Source organism: Bubalus kerabau, chromosome 13, assembly GCF_029407905.1.
Source record: "Bubalus kerabau isolate K-KA32 ecotype Philippines breed swamp buffalo chromosome 13, PCC_UOA_SB_1v2, whole genome shotgun sequence".
In the NCBI taxonomy this organism is placed as follows: Eukaryota; Metazoa; Chordata; class Mammalia; order Artiodactyla; family Bovidae; genus Bubalus; species Bubalus kerabau.
The window spans coordinates 39611330-39628639 of record NC_073636.1 but is presented as its reverse complement, the minus strand read 5'-3'; the positions used below and the strand labels follow the sequence as shown (position 1 = coordinate 39628639).

Here is a 17310-nt window from a genome sequence, read left to right as displayed (position 1 = left end):
TCAAATTCGTGTCAAGAAATACCATTGTAGACATTCATGTCTCTTTTTCCAGGGAGATTCTATCCTGGGCCCCCGCAGTCGCCGCGTTCCCCAGTTCCGGCTCTACGTTCTGGATGCTCTGGGGTCTGAGAAGAGGAAAGGCTATTTTAAATCTTTTTGCATCTTTTTATGATGATGAGTCTTTTTGAAGCAACATTTATATAATTGAATTTTCTTTTTAAACCCAACTGATGAATTTCTTTCCATTTTGCCATCTTGTTTTATGATGTGGGGGTTTTATAATCCCCTGCTACTTCCTGAGTTCTGTGCTTTTTTGGTGAAACTGACTGTACTTTCTCTCTTCATGTTTTCTTTGGGCATTTGAAAAGTATAGTTCTTGTTTTAGCCAGAGTGGTTCATTCCATCCTGTATTCAGTTATGATTCTGTACTGGGAGGCAGACGCTGTTCTAGGCACTCTGGTTATTTGATGAATATATGAAGGGCTTCCCAGGTGGTGCTAGTGGTAAAAACCCACTTGCCAGTGCAGGAGACATTAGAGATGTGGCTTTGATCCCTGTGTCAGGAAGATTCCCCTGGAGAAGGAAACGGCAACATTCCAGTATCCTTGCCTGGGAAATCCCATGGACAGAGCCTGGCGGGCTACAGTCCATGGGGTGGTACAGAGTCGGACACAACTGAAGTAACTTAGCAGGCATGAAGCCAAGAAGAATCTGTACAAACCTGATGAAAAGAACCCTTATCCTCTCTTTGCTTCCTCATAATTTCAGTTACTTTCCCACAATCACTCTTTGTTCAACAAAATATATAAGCACTTAGGCTTAATCACTTTGGTGGTTTTCCTGCAAAGGCTGCTATGCATGTGTAAAAATAGAATTTGTATGCTTTACTTCTGTCGATCTGTTTTGTGGCCGCTTAAGTCTTGTGCACAGCCAGAGACTCGAAGAGAACCGAGGGAAGGTTTGCTTCCCTACACCATGCAGGTAGAGTCCCCAGGGCATGCTTGTTTATATGTCTCTCCTGGGTTATGTTTGGGTGCAATTTAGGTTTATTTATTTATAATTGGTCGCACTCTGCATGGCATGTGGAATCTTAGTTCCCTGGCCAGGGATTGAGTCTCAACTACTGGATTGCCCAGGAAGTCCCTGGATGCAATTTAGGTTACATTGTAGTTGAGTTTAGCCGTAAATTTATTAAATCTGTCCGGTGCCTTAAAAGTAGCAAATAATTGTTGACATTAACTGAAAAAAAGTGTCTCTTTTGAGACAGTTGAGTTACAATGAAACACTCAGGGTGGCATTTTAGAAATTGTGTGTGGGTGTGCTTCCCAGTGCCTGTTTATACTCCACACCTCTACCAGTGGGAGGACGAGTGAGTCCTCAGGGCATGCTGAAGAAGCCCTGTGGAGGAGAGGCGGAAAGAATCCCCCCAGCTGCTTAGGTTTCAGGGGGAGCCCTTCAGTGAACAGTGGTGCTGTTTACTGAGACGGGAGCAGCTTTGGAGGGATAAGGGGTAAAGACTCCTGGCTGTCTTTGGTTTATTTGAAAACTGCCTGCCCTGACTTGGCCCAGGTGGACTGAAGGATTTACCATGCTGTTCTGTTCCCTGCTTACCTCCCAGGCCCCTCATTCTTCCTAGTCTTTGGGCGCTGGACTTCAGAACAGAAACTTTTACATCACTGAATTATTATTTTTCTTCTGCGTGACTCATCTGTTGAGAATTAATTGTATGTCTATATTTGGCCTGGTGTCAGGCTGAAACAGCTTTGTCATTCACCACTGCCAGGACATTTCCAATCTCAGTTTTACTCCACACAGGCTAATTTCTCTCCTATAAGTAAACCCCGTTTTCTCTTGGCTTCCGTGCCAACAGCAGGCCCTCTGGATCCAGTCTTCCTCCTTCTCCGCTGCCTCCTCCTGTATGACCAGACTCCAGCGGGTGCCCCCCACTTTTGCTTGCCCCCACCCAGCACCATACCCCTTCACACTCTCTGGGTAATTAAACACTTTATCTCTACCACTGATCACAGATCTATAACCCCAACTCTAACCTCTGGTGTACCTGATAACTCCCTTACATCTTCTACTCCTGGGAGGTAACAGCTACTCAGTGTTTACATTCTGAAGTTAAAGCTCCTAATTTGCTCCCCTAAAACTCTCCCCAAGCTTCTCTATCTCTGCCTTATCCTTAATTTCTTGCTTTTTCTCACCTTTTTTTCTTCCAGTTTTACTGAGATATAATTGGCATAGAGCACTGTATACATTTAAAGTGTACAGTATGCAGCTGACTTACATACATCATGAATGATCACCACAGTTTATGAACGTCCATCATCTCTGATAGATATGAGGGGACTTCCCTGGTGGTCCAGTGGTTAAGACCTGTGCTTCCAATGCATGGGGGCATAAGTTCAATCTCTGGTTGCGGAACTAAGATCCTGCAGGCCACACAGCCAAAAAAGAGTACAAATTTTAAAAATCCACCCATGGTGGAGGGAAATAATTTTTTTAAAAAGCCAAAACCTCTTATAAATATGAAATTAAAGAAATAGAAAATATTTTCCTTGTGATGGGAACTCTTGAGATTTACTCTTAACAACTTTCACATATAACATGCAGCAGTGTTATTTACATTTATCATGTTGTACATTATATCCCTAGTATTTATTTATCTTATAACCAGAAGTTTGTACCTTCTGATTATTTTCGTACAATATCCCTCCTTCTCCTCCCCTCTGCCTCTGGTAACCAAAAATCTGATCTCTTTTTTTCTAAAGTGTAATTGACCCACAGCTCTATGTTAGTTTCTGTTGCCCAACATAGTGATTTGGTATTTCTATACCTTTCAAACTGATCCCCGCAAAATGTCTGCTTACAGTCTGAAACCCCATGAAGACAAGACTCTTGCCTTTTCTTTCGTTCAGACTACAGACACATCAGTGACACCTTCCTGCTTTCCCCACAACATGTAACCTGAATCTGTCCCCTTCTCTCCGTCTCCCTTCCCACCAGCCTGGGCTGAGCCACCACTCCACAAGTCAAGGAGGCTTCTCCCTGAAACACTGCATCCAGTCTGCCCTCTGAGAGTCTTTGTACACACAGCAGGCAGAAGGACATACAGTAAGTCAACCTTCAGGTCGAAAACTTTCAAAGATGTGAACATGTTCCTGTATGCCAGCTATCGCACTGTGCTATGCTATGCTAAGTCACTTCAGTCGTGTCCGACTCTGTGCGACCCGAGAGACGGCAGCCCACCAGGCTCCCCCGTCCCTGGGATTCTCCAGGCAAGAACACTGGAGTGGGTTGCCATTTCCTTCTCCAATGCATGAAAGTGAAAAGTGAAAGTGAAGTCGTGCAGTCGTGTCTGACTCTTAGTGACCCCATGGACTGCAGCCTACCAGGCTCCTCCGTCCATGGGATTTTCCAGGCAAGAGTACTGGAGTGGGGTGCCATTGCCTTCTCCATTGCACTGTACTATTATGCTTTTCAGGGTACTGTAAGATTAAAAATGTTTTATTTTTTTGTTTTATTAATGTATCTTTCATGTGAAAAGTATTATAAACCTATTACAGTATGGTGCTTTATAGCTGATTTGGTACCTGGACTAACTTGGTCAGACTCACGAAGATGCTCTCAGAACAGAACTGATTCGTGTGTGGGGACTTGCTGTACTGTAGTCAAAACTGAAGTCGGGTCACATTGCTTTCCTGCTCACCATCTGGCTTCTCATAGTGCTTCTGGAAATTCAAAGTCCTTCTCGAGGCCAACAGAAGGACTCTGGTACTGTGCCCCACCTTGAGGCCCACCCCCCATCGGTCCCCATGGTCCCCCAGCTCCCCACTCCCTGCCCCTGGACTCTGGTCTTCTCTTTGTTGGACACACTGGGCTTTTTCCAGCCTCAGAGCCTTTGCAGGAGCTGTTTTCTCTGTGCTCCTTTGCATGTTTGCACCTTAGGCACAGAGTGCACTTTTGAAGACTTTATAGACCCAAGGATTTTTTTTTTTTATTATGTCCTTATAGTCCAGTGACAGTTTGGTGAGTTATAAAGTTCTAGGTTCAGAGTTATATTTATTCAAAAAATCGAATTCCCTGTACGTTGTGGAGAAGCCTGAGGTCAACTGCATTCTTGCTTCATTGTAGGTGGTCGGCTTCTGTCATCTGAAAGCTGGGAAATAGCAGCTCTGTCTTCAGTGTCTTTGAATTCCCCTGTGATGGGGTCTGAGAATTTTTCTTCATCCACAGTGAGGTGCCTTCTCCAGCTGTAGACTCTCATCTGTCTACATTCTGGGGAACTTAGAAACATGCCTTCAGGCCCTTGCCGGTCTCCTTCTGGATCTGCACGTCAGCTTCCATCCTCCGAGCCTTTTAACCTCTCCATCTTCCATCTCCAGTCTCCTCTGCTGCCTCCTTGGAGAGGCCCTGGGTCACGTCTTCCTGCTCATTGGTTCTTTGTATCCTTTTTTTTTTTCTTTTCCTGCACCATGCAGTTTGTAGGATACTAGTTCCCCGACCAGAGATTGAACCTGGACCCTCAGCAGTAGAAGCACAGAGTCCTGACCACTGAACCAACAAGCAATTCCCTGTATCCATCTATTCTTATTCCACTTGTCACTTTCTGTATCAAAATGTTCTTTTCATATTTCCATCCATTTCCCTTTTGCGGGAGGTCTGATTCTTGTATCATATGTCTGACTTCTTAATATTTGTAACATTGTTTGTGTGAAAATGTTGGTGTAGTTGTGCCGGTAATTCTGCTTCAGGTGGTATTTGTTGTTACATTTGCTGCCCTTCTGGCAGTGGTACCCCCTCAGGCATGATATTTGAGGGCACTGGCTATTCTAACTGGTGTAGGTATTAGGAGAGAGTCCAGGCTCAGCTCCAGGCTGTATCACTCCTCGCATATAAGGATCTGTGTCCTAGTTCCTGTGGCTGCATGTTACATCACTGCACACGTGGCAGCCCAGCATATAGCACACGTGTGTGTCATCTCTCAGTTTCCCTGGGTCAAGTGTCTGGGTGCAGCTTAGCCAGGTTTCTCATCCTCACGAGGCTTCAGTCCAGGTGTTGGTGGGGGCTACGCCCTCAGCTGAGACCCCTGCACCCTCTGCTGGGTTCTCTAAGCTGGTATGTTTGCTGGCAGAATTCACTTCCTCGCAGCTGTGTGGCTGAGGCTCTTGGCTCAGTGGCAATAAATGAAGACCAAATGGGAACAAGGAAAGACCATTTATTTAGAGCTTTCAATAGCAAGGGAGTCAGCCACCATTATTGGCATTTGGCAGAGACTCAAAGGCAGGTAGAGGGGCGGGAAAGCTTGACAATGGAGAAAAGAGGCAGCTTCAGGTCAGGTGTGCCCAGACTGGGGCCGCTGGACAGAGGAGACTGGATGCAGCTGACCAGCTGTGGCTGGCTCGGGAGCTTGTTGGCCTCTGCTTGGTCCCACGTTGGAAATCAGGACAAAATCAGGAGGCTATTAGTTATTAATCAAGTTCTGATTGTTTTGTCAAAGGGAGTTTTAACTTTCTCTCCTTTCGTACAACACAAGTTCTGGGCATTTTGGATCAGTGGTTACAGGGGTCATGGTTTTGCTTCCTGGACCAGTGGCTAGAGACAGTGGTCTAATTTCCTACAGGTCTGACTTGTACATGGCAGCCGGCTTCCTGGTTGCTATAGGTGAGCTTCCTGGACTGGTTGCTGCGGACGTGGGTCAGGGTTCTCTTTCTACCTATGGCCGGGCCACCATCTGTTTGTTCATTTGGTCTTCAGCTCCCAGAAGCAGCCCGTGGCCCCCTGGCATGTGGCTGTCTCCTTGGGCTGTTCACAGCGTGGCAGCTGCTTCTTCATGGCCAGCAGAGAGCATCTGCCACTCTTAACGCATTTTACTGTTGATAAGAATTCAGTTCACTATCATGAAGAAACAAGAGGGAATTTTATTCGAGCCAAATTGAGGATTATAACCTGGGAAGCAGATTCTTGGAAAGCTTGGAGAACTGTTTCACCTGGTAGAAGCGGAAAACACGGACATACACATTTTCAAGACAAAGGATCATATGTCCAAGTGACAGCTTGATATTTTACCTAAAGTTCACTGGACACACAGTTCCGGTAAGCACCTGCAAAGCGAGCAGCAAGTCTCCGTGACTCTCTCCAGAGCCGGGAAAACACACTGTTCTTTTAAGAAATTGCATTGCTGGCATCAGAAGAAAGAAAAAATTGATCTTCACGGTTGGGCAAGCCTTCTTATCTTTGAGGCACTCAAGGTTTGTGTGTAATTCAAATGCACACGGCACACTGGGGAGGAAGGAGGTCCAGACAAATGCAGAGAGAGAATTCTATGTTGAATTTTTCTTGTCCTGCCTTAAAATATAAATTTTATTTCATCACTAGCAAGACAGAGTTTTTTATGTGTCATTATGTATTCAAGGGGGTACATGTGCTAAGTTGCTAGGGATTCCTTGGTGGCGCCAGTGGTGAAGAATCTGCCTGTCAATGCAAGAGACGTAAGAGACGAGGGTTCGGTTCCTGGGTGGGGGAACATCCCCTGGAGGAGGAAATGGCAACCCATTCCAGTATTCTTGCCTGGAGAATCCCATGGACAGAGGAGCCTGTCAGGGCTACAATCCATGGGGTAGCAGAGTCGGACACGACTGAAGCAACTTAGCACATGTATTCATGGGAGTGACAGCCATACCTTTTCCTTGTTCTGTAGGCTGGAAGCAAGTCACAGAAGCAGAGGCTTGTAGGACAGACTCCAGGGTGGGGAGCACGAGGCCCTTTGCCACCTCATGGGACTCGGCCTACTGCTGAGGGGGAGGGAGGGGCCCAGGAGCCCTGGGGAACATCTGTGGTCACACCCATTACTGGCTTCCACCAGAAACCTCCCTACTCTGGGTTTCATTTGGAAACTCCTAGAAGCAGCAGCACTGGGAGATAACTCCTTGCCCTAAGCTCTGTCCGCCGCTCCCTGGGGTCCACAGGAAGGGATGCCTAAGGGGCTCAGGTCCTGGAGTCTCTTTCCAGGGACCCCTCACCGTGGTGGGCATTGGGGCTGCCCTGCTGTGCTCCAACACTGCATTCGCATCAGGGATGCTGGCGGCTGCCTGGGGAGAAGGGGCCCACGGCGCTGTTGCAGGGCAGTCAGGGGAGACACAAGGGCAGAAATAAGCTTTCTTCTAATTAAAAGTGTGACTTGATCACCTAACCCACTCCCCAGTTCTCTAATGATGTGAGTGAAAAGCTGGGTTCCACTAAATACCATCACATGCCCTATGGCTTGACTTGTCTCTGCTGAGCTTTCTTTCAAGGGCGAGACCCTGCAGCTCCTGGTATGGGGTCTTTCACCCACTCCTCCCTGCCCCCATCAATGCTCTGTTATATACTGGTCAAGGCCAGCGAGTCTCAACCTTGGTCGTACATTACACCTGGAGAGTTTGATAAAACCCTGAGGCTCAGGTCACACCCCTGACCTTTTAGAGTCTCCAGGGTGGGGTGCCTGCATCAGCAGCTTTATAGCTCTTAGGTGATGCTAATATGTAGCCAAAGTCCTAGAAAAGTCTGGAAGCTGCAGCCTGTGAATCAGTCCTTAGCCTTGCTGTTCTTTGGGATCACCTGGGAAGCTTTTAAGACACACTGAGGCCCGGGCCTCAGCACCCAAGGTTCTGAGGGAGTTGGTCTGAATGTGGTAGGGATTTTCCAAAGCTTCCCAGGTGCTGGCATTCTGCAGCCAAGGGTGGGAACTGCTGGGCCTGCGTCCAAGTAGCAAGGTGCTCATGGGGAACTGGCTTGTCCCTCTGCTCTTCTTGGCAAGAAAAGGGGCATGTGCCCAGTTTAAGTGTGATTCATAATAAGCATGGCCAGAACAGAAAGGTCTGTGTTGCTTTTGTTCAGCAAGTTGAAATGATTAAGTATATGATTCGAGAATGGAGTTGTCTGTTAGTCACTCAGTCATGTCTGTTTGTGACCCCATGAGCTGTAGACAGCCAGGCTCCTCTGTCCAGGGAATTCTCCATGTCCATGGAATTGTCCAGGCAAGAATACTGGAGTGGGTTGCATGCCCTTCTTCAGGGGATCTTCTCAGTCCAGGGACTTAACCCCAGTATCCTGCATTGCAGGCAAATTCTTTACCATCTGAGCTAACAGGGAAGATTCAAGGATAGATCAGATTCCCTGCTGAGATCAGAAAACCTTAGGAGAGTTTTCCAAAGAAGACACTGAAATTTCCCCGTGCTAGCATGTTTGGCGGAGAAGAAAATGGCACCCCACTCCAGTACTCCTGCCTGGAAAATCCCATGGATGGAGGAGCCTGGTAGGCTGCAGTCCATGGGGTTGCTGAGGGTCGGACACAACTGAGTGACTTCACTTTCACTTTTCACTTTCATGCATTGGAGAAGGAAATGGCAACCCACTACAGTGTTCTTGCCTAGAGAATCCCAGGGATGGGGGAGCCTAGTAGACTGCCGTCTATGGGGTCGCACAGAGTCGGACACGAGTGAAGTGACTTAGCAGTAGCAGCAGCAGCATGTTTGGCGTGCTTTTTTATTTTATAAGTGGGTATTAAGAGACCACTCCTCATCTCCTCCATCGGGTAGTCAGCTTGAGGAGCCATCTCCAAATAGGCAGTGAGGCCATCATCCACTGGGGTTGCTGAGGGACACAGGATGGAGGCAGAAAGGTAGATCTGCTCAGCTGAAAGGAAAGAGAGGGAACCACTAGGCCCAAGGTACAGAGCTGCACCCTGCAAGGTGTGTTGAACAACAGAAAAAAGACCCAGCAGATTCAGGAGAGGAGAGGAGAGGTCGTGTAAAGCAGGGGTCCCCAACCTCTGAGATCTGAAGCCTGATGATCTGAGGTGGAGCTGATGTATAATAATAGAAATAAAGTACACAATAAATGTTATGCACTTAAATCATCCTGAAACCATCCCTTCGCCTCGTGGTCTGTGGAAAAATTGTCTTCCATGAAACCGATCCCTGGTGCCCAAAACGTTGGAGTTGACTGGGAGGACAAATGTGTGACGGCTTCAGTGACATGGTCATTGTCAGCTGCAGGTTTATTTTCACAGGTGCGCCCTGCTCTGAAACCATAAGTCAGTTTTCTAGACTTAGTTTAGAGATTGATTCTAAAGACTGAACACAAACCCCATCAACACACTTATAACTGGTGCTCATTTTGCAGCCTCATCACAAGCTAAGATTGATTTTCCTTCTCTGCGAATCCAACATCACTCTTCCCAGGACATTTAAAGAGAAATGTTTCAGCATCAAAGCCAAATGAATTCTCTTTTCAGTTCAGTTCAGTCGCTCAGTCGTGTCTGACTCTTTGCGACCCCATGAATCGCAGCACACCAGGCCTCCTTGTCCATCACCAACACCACTCAGGCTCACGTCCATCGAGTCAGTGATGCCATCCAGCCATCTCATCCTCTGTTGTCCCCTTCTCCTCCTGCCCCCAATCCCTCCCACCATCACAGCCTTTTCCAATGAGTCAACTCTTCCCATGAGGTGGCCAAAGTACTGGAGTTTCAGCTTTACCATCATTCCTTCCAAAGAAATCCCAGGGCTGATCTCCTTCAGAATGGACTGGTTGGATCTCCTTGCAGTCCAAGGGACTCTCAAGAGTCTTCTCCAGCATCAATTCTTCAGCACTCAGCCTTCTTCACAGTCCAACTCTCACAGCCATACATGACCACAGGAAAAACCATAGCCTTGACTAGACGAACCTTTGTTGGCAAAGTAATGTCTCTGCTTTTGAATATGCTATCTAGGTTGATCATAACTTTCCTTCCAAGGAGTAAGCGTCTTTTAATTTCATGGCTGCAGTCACCATCTGCAGTGATTTTGGAGCCCAAAAAAACAAAGTCTGACACTGTTTCCACGGTTTCCCCATCTATTTCCCATGAAGTGATGGGACCGGATGCCATGATCTTCGTTTTCTGAATGTTGAACTTTAAGCCAACTTTTTCACTCTCCACTTTCACTTTCATCAAGAGGCTTTTGAGTTCCTCTTCACTTTCTGCCATAAGGGTGGTATCATCTGCATATCTGAGGTTATTGATATTTCTCCCGGCAATCTTGATTCCAGCTTGTGCTTCATCCAGCCCAGCGTTTCTCATGATGTACTCTGCATGTAAGTTAAATAAGCAGGGTGACAATATACAGCCTTGACATAGTCCTTTTCCTATTGGGAACCAGTCTGTTGTTCCATGTCCAGTTTTAACTGTTGCTTCCTGACCTGCATACAGATTTCTCAAGAGGCAGGGCAGGTGGTCTGGTATTCCCATCTCTTTCAGAATTTTCCACAGTTTACTGTGATCCACACAGTCAAAGGCTTTGGCATAGTCAATAAAGCAGAAATAGATGCTTTTCTGGAACTCTCTTGCTTTTTCCATGATCCAGCAGATGTTGGCAATTTGATCTCTGATTCCTCTGACTTTTCTAAAATCAGCTTGAACATCAGGAAGTTCATGGTTCACGTATTGCTGAAGCCTGGCTTGGAGAATTTTGAGCATTACTTTACTAGCATGTGAGATGAGTGCAATTGTGTGGTAATTTGAGCGTTATTTGGCATTGTCTTTCTTTGGGATTAGAATGAAAACAGACCTTTTCCAGTCCTGTGGCCACTGCTGAGTTTTCCACATTTGCTGGCATATTGAGTGCAGCACTTTGACACCATCATCTTTCAGGATTTGAAAGAGCTCAACTGGAATTCCATCACCTCCACTAGCTTTGTTCGTAGTGATGCTTTCTAAGGCCCACTTGACTTCACATTCCAGGATGTTTGGCTCTAGATCAATGATTACACCATCGTGATTATCTGGGTCATGAAGATCTTTTCTGTATAGTTCTTCTGTGTATTCTTGCCACCTCTTCTTAATATCTTCTGCTTCTGTTAGGTCCATACCATTTCTGTCCTTTATCAAGCCCATCTTTGCATGAATTGTTCCTTGGTATCTCTAATTTTCTTGAAGAGATCTCTAGTCTTTCCCAGTCTGTTGGTTTCCTCTATTTCTTTGCATTGATCACTGAGGAAGGCTTTCTTATCTCTTCTTGCTAGTCTTTGGAACTCTGCATTCAGATGCTTATATCTTTCCTTTTCTCCTTTGCTTTTCGCTTCTCTTCTTTTCACAGCTATTTGTAAGGCCTCCCCAGATAGCCATTTTGCTTTTTAGCATTATTTTCCATGGGGATGGTCTTGATCCCTGTCTCCTGTACAATGTCATGAACCTCATTCCATAGTTCATCAGGCACTCTATCTATCAGATCTAGGCCCTTAACTCTATTTCTCACTTCCACTGTATAATCATAAGGGATTTGATTTAGGTCATACCTGAGTGGTCTAGTGGTTTTCCCTACTTTCTTCAATTTAAGTCTGAATTTGGCAATAAGGAGTTCATGGTCTGAGCCACAGTCAGCGCCTAGTCTTGTTTTTGTTGACCCTATAGAGCTTCTCCATCTTTGGCTGCAAAGAACATAATCAATCTGATTTTGGTGTTGACCACTGGTGATGTCCATGTGTAGAGTCTTCTCTTGTGTTGTTGGAAGACGGTGTTTGCTATGACCAGTGCATTTTCTTGGCATACCTCTATTAGTCTTTGCCCTGCTTCATTCCGTATTCCAAGGCCAAATTTGCCTGTTACTCCAGGTGTTTCTTGACTTTCTACTTTTGCATTCCAGTCCACCAAAATGAAAAGGACATCTTTTGGGGGTGTTAGTTCTAAAAGGTCTCATAGGTCTTCATAGAACTGTTCAACTTCAGCTTCTTCAGCATTACTTGTTGGGGCATAGACTTGGATTACTTTGATATTGAATGGTTTGCCTTGGAAATGAACAGAGATTATTCTGTCGTTTTCGAGATTGCATCCAAGTATTGCATTTCAGACTCTTTTGTTGACCATGATGGCCACTCCATTTCTTCTGAGGGATTCCTGCCCGCAGTAGTAGATATAATGGTCATCTGAGTTAAGTTCACCCATTCCAGTCCATTTTAGTTCGCTGATTCCTAGAATGTTGACATTCACTCTTGCCATCTCTTGTTTGACCACTTCCAATTTGCCTTGATTCATGGACCTGACCTTCCAGGTTCCTATGCAATATTGCTCTTTACAGCATCAGACCTTGCTTCTATCACCAGTCACATCCACAGCTGGGTATTGTTTTGCTTTGGCTCCATCTCTTCATTCTTTCTGGAGTTATTTCTCCACTGATCTCCAGTAGCATATTGGGCACCTCCTGACCTGGGGAGTTCCTCTTTCAGTATCCTATCATTTTACCTTTTCATACTGTTCATGGGGTTCTCAAGGCAAGAATACTGAAGTGGTTTGCTATTCCCTTCTCCAGTGGACCACATTCTGTCAGATCTCTCCACCATGACCCGCCCGTCTTGGGTTGCCCCACGGGCATGGCTTAGTTTCATTGAGTTAGACAAGGCTGTGGTCCTAGTGTGATTAGATTGACTAGTTTTCTGTGAGTATGGTTTCAGTGTGTCTGCCCTCTGATGCCCTCTTGCAACACCTACCATCTTACTTGGGTTTCTCTTACCTTGGGCGTGGGGTATCTCTTCACGGCTGCTCCAGCAAAGTGCAGCCGCTGCTCCTTACCTTGGACAAAGGGTATCTCCTCACTACCACCCATCCTGACCTTCAACGTGGGATAGCTCCTCTAGGCCCTCCTGCGCCCTCACAGCCACTGCTTCTTAGACATGGGGTTGCTCCTCCCAGCCGCCACCCCTGGCCTCAGGCGTGGGGGCGTGGGGTAGCTCCTCCCGGCCACCGCCCCTGACCTCGGACGTGGGGGTAACTCCTCTTGGCCACCGCCCTTTGGGCATGGTGTCCTCCGGTCTTTTGCCCCTGACCTCGGACGTCGGATAGCTCCTCTCAGCCACGCTTAGTGGGCCGGTCGCAGCCGCCTGCGCTTCTTATTCCCCTTCAATTCCTCAAAATCATGATCATGCTATATGTCAACTCACTTCCTGTTGGAAACCTTATTTTTTCTTAAATGTCCCTTCCCTCTGGAGACTTCTTATTGCCTTTCCCTTCCTCTTCCCTCCCTCCCTTTCCTCCTTCCTTTTATAACTTTTAAAAATTATTTCTGTTATCAAAGGAGGACATTTAGCATCCCAGACCTTCAGAAATATCCAGACTTTGAATTCCACACAATGCTGCAGGAAATCCACTTTCTCCCTGAAAACATGCTTCCGGAGACCTGGACATGGGGGTTTAATACTTAGTATCCCCCACTGTCCCCTATGAGGGCTGGCGGGCATGCTGGTGTTGTGGGGAGTCACATCTACTGGACTCTCTTTCTGTTGGCCTCCTAACACAGGGCTTACACGGCAGATGCTCTCGGGGGTCGGTGTTGCTCTCAGGCTAGCAGCCCCGGAGGGTGGACATTCAGTGCTCAGCACAGGCAGAAGTAGACCGTGGTTCATCCCGGTCCCCCGCATGCTCTGTGTCCCTGCTCACCTTCCAGATGTCCAGAGGCTGGGGCTGTGACCCTCCCATCCCCTAGTGAAGTCTTTACTCTCCCAGCCCGGCTCCGGCCTCAGCATCTGCTTCCTCCTCGAAGCTGATGTCTCCTGTGGAGAGCCCTCCCACTTCCTTCTTCCTGCTGCTGGCTGGGCCCTCAGCCCACCCACCTGCTTATGAGTGAATGGGAGCAGGACTTGCAGAAGCGTGGGTCTCTCTTATGTAGCCCAGCACCCCCCCGCCCCCTTGCTGTGCCCCCAGACTAAGCTTCATCTCACAAGCCCAGGGTCAAGCCCACCCCTGCAGAATGGCAGCAGGGTCTAGTCCCACCTTGGGGGGCTTTCAGGGGTGTGTGTGTCCAAGTACTGGTCAGGGGCCACGTGGCCCTGGCATCTCCAGGGGCTGCCTGGATGGCTTTCCCACAGAAGCACTGCTGCAGAGGTGGCCAGCTTGGCGAGGCCTATGGCTCTCCCCTGGTAAGGGGTGCTGAAGGGTTAAACAGGGTCGTACCATATCCCCCATGTTCACCAGTGGTTACAATTCTTCCCTGGAAATGACAGCTAAGGTCCCATCAGAGAGACTGGTAAGCTGATAAACTTGGTTCTATTTCAGTGTCGCTCTCTGAAGCCTCACAGGACTAGCTTCCTGGAGCTGCCATAGCAAAGTACCACTAACCTGGTGGCTGCAGACAATAGATATATATATTCTCCAGCAGTTCTGGAGGCCAGAGGTCTGAAATAAAACAGGGTTGGTTCCTTCTTGCGGGGGTCAGGGGGAGTCTGTCCCATGCATTTTTTTGAGTTTCTTGGTGCTTGTGGGCAGTCCTTGGCTTGTGGCAGAGTAACTCCAGCCTCTGCCTCCATGGTCATGGGGCATTCTCCCTGTATGTCTGTATCCAAATCTTCCTTTTATAAGGACACTAGTCATTGGAGTTGGAGAAGGCAATGGTAACTCACTCCAGTACTCTTGCCTGGAAAATCCCATGGACAGAGGAGCCTGGTGGGCTGCAGTCCATGGGGTTGCTAGGAGTCGGACACGACTGAGCGACTTCATTTTCACTTTCATGCATTGGAGAAGGAAATGGCAATCCACTGCAGTATTCTTGCCTGGAGGACCCCAGGGACGGGGGAGCCTGGTGGGCTGCCATCTATGGGGTCACACAGAGTCGGACATGACTGAAGCGACTTAGCAGTAGCAGCAGCAGTCAGTAGAGTAGGGTCCCACCCCCTCAACTCCAGTGTGATCTCATCTTTACTTGATTATATCTGCAAAGGCTATTTCCAAGTAGGGTCACATTTACAGGTTGTAGGGTGTAGGATTTGAACATATTTGTGTGTGTATGTGTATGTGTGTGTGAGAGATACAATTCAATCCATAACGATTATCAAAGTAACTTAAAAGATAATTAAAGTCACAAAATGTGACAAATCTTGTTATTCTTTGAACAATAGTATTGTGAAACTTGCCTAGCTTTACTAACAGCCCTAGCTTTTTCAAATACATAAAGGTTGGTTTATAAATACTTAGATTAATGAAAAATGGAAAAAGACATGCTCTCATCTCTATTAAACCCCTAGTTCATGCACACAAATGGAAAAAGAATGATAAACACAAATAGTCCTCTACCATCAATGGCAAAACAAATACACACTTCATAAAAGTATAAAAATGATTGGTGCATTGCAGAGGAAGGAACACTTCCAAACTCATTCTACAAGACCAGCATCACCCTGATACCAAAACCAGACCAGTATCGCTGATGAACACAGATGAAAAAGTCCTCAACAAATTATTAGCAAACTGAATCCAACAATACATTAAAAGGATCATATACCACGATCAAGTAGGATTTATTCCAAGGATGAAAGGATATTTCAACATCTGCAAATCAATCAATGTGATATGCCACATTAACAAATTGAAGAATAAAACCATGTGATCACCTCGATCGATAGATGCATAAAAAGCTTTTGACAAAATTCAACATCCATTTATGATAAAATCAGTGTATCTCTTTTAAAAAGGTAACCCAAGTTTGTCTCTTGTTTAAGGTCAAAATAATATTTGAGAATGAACTTCTTTCATAATTCTTTTTGTCAAATCCCTCCAAATAGAAATTAACACTTAATCACGTCTCAATTTTTTACTGTTTCCTGCATGTGTTACACTTAGAGTGAGAAGCACCACAGAGCTTTTAATTCTATATTGAGCACTTTTTTTTTCACAGTCCCTGTGAATTTACAAATCCCCAGATCCTCAAAATGCACTTGGATGGTAGATGCTCTAAAGATGGCAACCAGCTTTACCATCTCACCCGTTCCTGTTATTGAGTTAACAATTCTTAGACCTATACGTGTTTTCTTTTACTTTTACATAAAATACCAAAAAACTTTTTGATTGTGTGCTTTGACGTACTTCTGGTCTTTTTCTCTATATCCTTATTTCTGTGGTAGAATGGAAGAAGTTATGGGTCAAAGCTCAGATGCTGTGCTTTCCCGTGACAGGCCTAATAGGTCCCTAGAGGAGGTGACTAACCAGATCCCTCACTGCGTAGGTGGAATCACATAAAATCCCAGAATTAAACACCACTTTTATTTTCATCTTGTGCTTTTTTTGCTATTGGTAGTCTATGATTGCTTTTATTTATTTATTTATTTTTATGATTGCTTTTAAAAATAGCTATTGTAGAAGAGGAAGAGAGGAGATGAAAGTTGGTGTGAAATCACTGAATTGCTTTCTGGGGGCAGTATTTCTTTTTTTCTTTAACTTTTTATTTTATATTGGAGTGTAGCCAATTAATAATGTTGTGATAGTTTTGGGTGGACAGCAAACACACTCAGCCATACATATATGCATGTATCCACTCTCCCCCAAACTCCCCTCCCGTCCAGGCTGCCCCATAACACTGAGCAGAGTTCTCTGCACAGTAGGTCCTCACTGGTTACCCATTTTAAATACAGCCATGTGTACATGTCCATCCCAAGCTCCCTGTCCCTTTCCCCCATTCTTCTGGCGGGCGGTATTTCAGAAGGCCTGAGCAGCTGTGAACAAGACCTCTAAAACCAGTTCCCAGTTGTTTCATGTTTGGATTGGGGTGCTAACTGGGAAAAGGAGTTGCGGGGACAGGAGATCCCTAGGGAAGGAAAATTCAGGGGCGGTCTGGGCTAAACGTCCAGAATTCAGCCTGCAGAGAGCTGTGATTGAATTACTCATGTGAGCTGCCTGAGGACGGGTTCTCCTCTCACTCACAGCAAGATGGCTGCGCCCAGATGACCGCAGGACACCACCAATGCCAGCATGACAGTTGGTGCTCCCCTGGGTGCGGAAACTACCCAGCTACCCATGCCCTGGGGGCTGAATCATCTGCTCCTCCACTTCTTGGCTGTGTTTGCTCCTGGCTTTAAACCCTGCCGCCATCCAGCTGTGTCTCAATTATCCTTTCAGAAATGACAGCTTAAATGTCCTCCCAGGGGGACCTGTCCCCACACTTATTACAAAAAATTGCTGTTGCATAAAAACCACTCCCCTCTTTGTTCTATTTTCTGCCTCCTTCTGCTAAATGCAATGACTTTCTTGGTTGAGCTATTTTTTTTTTTCTCCCCACAGGAAATCTCTCATCTTGCAAATGATGCAAAATCTTATGGAACTTAAGAAGGAAAGAATGTAGAATCAGTCCTGGATTGATTATGGAAAGAAGACAGTTCTGTTTATCAGTACCACACAGGAATTTCCAGTATTAGCAATATTCCTGGCAGCATATCCACGTGAGTCCATGTTTAAAGAGTGGGGTGACTATGAAGATTCACCCTGAGTTAGATCTCTGCCCTTCAATGAAGTTCTCCACAGTTATTCCT

The 17310-nt window shown here is 46.2% G+C and overlaps 1 pseudogene; it reads right to left on the bottom strand.

The window, feature by feature from the left end:
• Nucleotides 1-5450: 5450 nt before the first annotated feature.
• Nucleotides 5451-5536, bottom strand: LOC129626298 (uncharacterized; annotated as a pseudogene).
• Nucleotides 5537-17310: the final 11774 nt, after the last annotated feature.